We start from the raw sequence: 5190 nt of genomic DNA on the forward strand, positions 1-5190 counted from the left end.
ACCATCAGCATCCACACCCATTTTAGAATGCATTTAGTCCCTGCAACAATACATTACACCCCTGCAGCAACAACTTACAAGAACGACACTTTATTTCGCAGACAATTCACTTCTAGCGACTCCAATTTAGTTTATTTCGGGCGTCAAACATATTTATCATATTTTCACATTTCCAGCCACTTACACAACGTATGATACCCTCTATAAAAACACCATAAACTCCAATATAATAGGAAAGGCCTTACCTTACGTTAAACTTGTCAAACTCGCCAAAACTATCCAAAACGTGAAATCTGGACAGCCCTTTGTCTTATATTGTTGCTTAGTTTCAGAGGGGTAATTGAGGGAAAAAGGATTTGTGGCCTCAATAAAAGTTATAGACATGTGTATCAAGGTCGCAAAAATTTTTAATTACCCCTACAGTAATTTTGTACGAAAATATATGACCAAAATACTCACAGCTATCCGTGTAGGATTTCCAAAACACAATCTGGGCAGCAGCTCCCCCATGCTTCACCACCATTGTTCGAGCAGAGAAAAGCCAAATTGGGTTGTAGAGTATAAATAAAAGTTATATCCCTATGAAATATCTTTCAAAACATCTTGAATCACTTAAAACTAAGTCTTACACAAGGAGTTATACTCGTTTTACTAACAACAGTTGAATTCAAAAACGGGTCTGTTCCCTAGCATTTTCTCTTTAAGCTTCTCTTAGTTTTCCAAGTGTAGAACTGAAAATATGGTTCCGTAGGCATAGTAATATACAAATATACACCTTCACATAGTTTAGGAACACCGTAGATAACTAATTGATGGAGGAGAAGTGAAGAACTCACCTTTAATTCTTTTAAACCATGGCTGCCTCCTTTCCTTCCTCTTCTCCACGTTTTTCTATTCTATGTTTTGGGCTGATTTTGGATAAATAATGACTTAAGAGTCATTAGCATACATATATATGTTTCCTTAGGAAGTGCCATGTGTCAGCCCCTAAGGGTGACACATGTCAAGCCCTTATTGAGCCACGAATCCATACCTAGCCCCCAAGGCTGCCATGTGGTGGTGTGGGACCCACCTCAAGTAGGTGTGTCACCTACTTGGTCCAAGTGGGTGCATCACCTACTTAGTCAAAGTAGGTGCATCACCTGCTTGCTTTCGAGTAGGTGCTACACCTCCTTCCGCCTCTCCCATGGGTTCGTAATCTCGTCTTACTTTAGGAGCCCATGTAATCCTTGCTACGTAAGCTCAATATGTACTCCAGTGGCTTAGCTATGTAAGTCGTCCAAGTTGGTAGGTTACGTAAGTAAGTCGAGTCCTACGACTCATTTCTCGGCCTCCAATTCGTTTCAAATCCTTATAGACCTATTTCCAACCTTCACTCTCAAGGGGCGTCACGTCCTCCCTTCCTTAGAGTTATTTAATCATGTTATAGATAATCTGGGTCACGGGACATCTTTCAAGAAGCTTAAGAAGACGTTCCGAAGTATAAAGGTACGGAGTATAACATCCTTCTCCCCTTTAGAACATTCGTCCTCGAATGTAAACCAAAACCTTCCTCCGGACCTTATACCGATTATATGGAGAGGTCCTCTATCCCATTGCCATAACATATACTTTCATCGAGCAATCAATATTAGAGTTCCAAAGGTTAGGATTACTTGTAGGCATAGGGAACAGGTGATATTTCTTTTCTATTACTTCTTTCCAATTTCTTTACCACACATCATATTGCACCATTTACACGAACATGTGTAGGAGCTTAAAATAGCCCAAAAGATGCTTTAGCATTACCATACTAGTCTGTATGTAAACCTGTATCATTTCTTACTTTCTTCCTCTACTTACCCTTGAGTTTCCTCATATTCCAGTATAGGAGAGATCTCTCATCCTTTCCTTATGTTGCTGCTTGTACACCATAATATTAGTAGTCAGTAACTTTGTTACCAACATCTTACCTTCAGTCGAGTATAGCCTGGCTATTCCTTACAGTATGCTTAAGTTCTCATCGTAATTCTCTTGTTGTATTCATCCCCTTTGTATGCACCTATTCTTTAATGTCATACTATTCAAGTCCTTACTATTAATTCTCCGCACTGTCTCTGGTATCATGGCTTTTATCCGTTTATTACTGGCCTTTAGATCTTATTAACTAGTGTCAGTATGGGATCTCACTTGAAGCCACTTCCCCTCCTTAGGGTGTACCCATGTCACTATCTGTTGTGTTCTACCTTACGCCCTTATTTCTAATTTTCCAATACGTATGATTCTTTTCCAACACATTCGATATACTGCACCATATCTATGCCTTCCTTTATATCTTCCATACCTTTGGTTTCCTAGGTACGACAACTTAACACAATCATGAGGTGCTAATCCAGTCTAATTATGGGTACTCGAGTCACATAGCAATTTATTCGAAGTCACTTTCTATTTATTTTGATCAACAACTAGCTAGGGCTTATAGTAGTTTCCAATTCTCAACTAGGCAGTACTTACCTTTCGACGCTCGGTGTCCCAAGCTTTGTCATAGTCTTAGACTTATCCTAGTGGGTATCACTTATCCCTTTAATGAATTTACAATGCACTAGTTGTTTTGCAAAGCTACATCCCCTATCTCAAGGGTCTTATCATCTTTCACGGTGGAGTTACGTATACACAATACTTCTTTATATCAACAATGCCATGCATGGCTAACGTGTATATATACATGCATATCATCTCATATCACAGCCACACAGGGCTTCCCGGGGGGGTCACCCATCCCAATATTATTCTTGCCCAAGCACACTTAACTTCGGAGTTCTGATGGGATCCGATACGTTAGTGCTGGTATGATCGCACCCTCCCCCGTGGGGCGCATATCTATCGAAGAAGACGATGACCCAGCAGCCGATCCAATAGGCCAAGCTGCACCGCCCAAGTTACCCTTATATTCTTATTACACGGACCATATCCTATCTTTAGCCACTTCCTCACAAGGCTTTACTCATTTTCATAACTATCCGCAGTATATTCACATCATATCCTGTTCGCATTCTACCCCATAGTATAACACTTAACCTTTTTCACGATTCTTACTGTGGGTTACTTACCATTCTTAGTTAGTCTTATCTTTAATATATCATTCTGTCTAGAACTACCAGTCTTTCCTAAATCATTTTCCTTTTATTTCAAGGAAAATTGAGGCAGAGTTTCCTCTGTATTTCTTACTATCTCAATACCTGCACACAGAAAATGCCAACAATGCCTCACAGGGGCAATACGCAAAAAGATACATATATATATCATATCACGTCATATCGCAGCCTCACAGGGCGCCCAATATCAATAATAGTATAAACTGATGGACTTACCTCGTATGTCCAATTCAAACTGCACCTGTTTAGACTTTCCATCTACTTTTCCTTTCAATTTTCAACTTTACATGTCAACCGTAATTCAATACCTTACCTGGCACCTATTATTCGTTCCTTTGCTTACCTGCGTGCTTTATGACTTCTAATATCGTTAGTCACTTTCTACTTTCGATGTTGTCTTTCTGCTGAAAACACAAGTTAGTATGAGGAATTTAATTCCCTATGACTCGGTTCTATCGCACGATCTTAGATATTAAAGAAAGGTAACATCCTTAATGTCCTGTAGCCTCCTATTTATAGATGTGGTGCACAGCACACCGATAAACAAGACTCTACTAGACACGGTCTGTAGACACTCCAAGGACGAACTGCTCTGATACCACTTCTATCAAGACCCAACCTCGTGGGCTGTGACTGGGGTCTGACCTGGACTCCCATTTACATAACTGTCGGCTACAGTCAAATTGGACTATGTATAACGTGATACTGCACACAAAAACCTCAATGGGTTAAAAAAATTTCATGTTCATATAGCCTCCTATATATAGGAACCAAACACATGAACCTAGTGGGTAATAAAATATTCATACACGTGTGGCCTCTTTTATTTGTATCATGTCATGAAAGGGGAAAGCCAGCCGAGAAGGCTGCCATAACATAATAGTTTTTACAATATATCGCAAAGGCATAACCAAAATAAACTCCAAAAAAACCACACACATATATCTACAGACCTCTAAGAATAGGAACGACAACACATGGCGGGACAGGGCCCCCGCCGTACCCCTGCATAAACGAATATATACATCGCAGAAGCAGTACTCAAAAGCTAGGCTCTGAAACAGTGAAGCACTTCCAACATAGCTAAGCGGAAATCCTAAGCTGGAGGATCTCCAAAATGAACATCTGAACCTGCGGGCATGAAACGCAACCCCCCGAAGAAAGGGGGGTCAATACGATATATGTACTGAGTATATAAGCACAACATAACTGAGATAACAACTGAACTAGGGATGCAGGAAACTAAGTGTAAAATTTAATAGGGTACTGTGCCTGCACCTCACAAAATAAAGTCATGTATACCATTATCACATATCGTATCTGGCGCGCGCAGGGACTCGGTGTTACAAACACATCATCTAACATGCTAGGTATATATATGCCATTAACGCTGTGGGATGTACAGCCCGATCCCTGTATATAGAAAGTACATGCAGAAGAACGATGGCCCGATCCATGTATCATATAATAATGCCGAGGATCGATGGCCCGATCCGTATATCGTATAACACTGCCGAGGTACAACGGCCCACTCCATATAATGCATAATAATGACGAGGTACGATGGCCCGATCCGTATAATGCATAATATTAATGAGGTATGACGGCCCGATCCGTATAATGCATAATCTGTCGTGGAACGTACGACCCGATCCTAACATAGCAAAATGTGCGGAGGTACGTTCGGCCCGATCCATATATATCATAATGCATATACGTGTACGTAAAACTCTGTAAAATATCAAAAATCCCACATATATCATCCTAAAGCATGTTTAAGAGCCCTTAGATATACGAGCTTACACATCCCAACACTATTCAACCTATAGGAGGCTTAAGGGTCGTAGTTCAACTACTTCAAGGTCCTTATCATTCAAAAGTGGGTACAAGTCTTGAGTTCCATCCAGAATCTATAAATGGGGCTATATCCAAATCCATGTCCAATAGAACCTTTAGTCTAGTCTTTCTCAAAGCAGGAAAAGACAAGCTTTACATGCACCACTTCCTATCACATGGAAGACTTGAAAAGTAATGACTCAACTTGTTACAAGAGTTC

General features: G+C 40.3%; 1 pseudogene; it reads right to left on the minus strand.

Annotated features, from left to right (window-relative positions):
• Window positions 1–2721: 2721 nt before the first annotated feature.
• Window positions 2722–2840, minus strand: LOC129901835 (5S ribosomal RNA; annotated as a pseudogene).
• Between the last annotated feature and the right edge of the window lie 2350 nt (window positions 2841–5190).

Source organism: Solanum dulcamara, chromosome 8 (assembly GCF_947179165.1).
Source record: "Solanum dulcamara chromosome 8, daSolDulc1.2, whole genome shotgun sequence".
Lineage (NCBI taxonomy): Eukaryota > Viridiplantae > Streptophyta > Magnoliopsida > Solanales > Solanaceae > Solanum > Solanum dulcamara.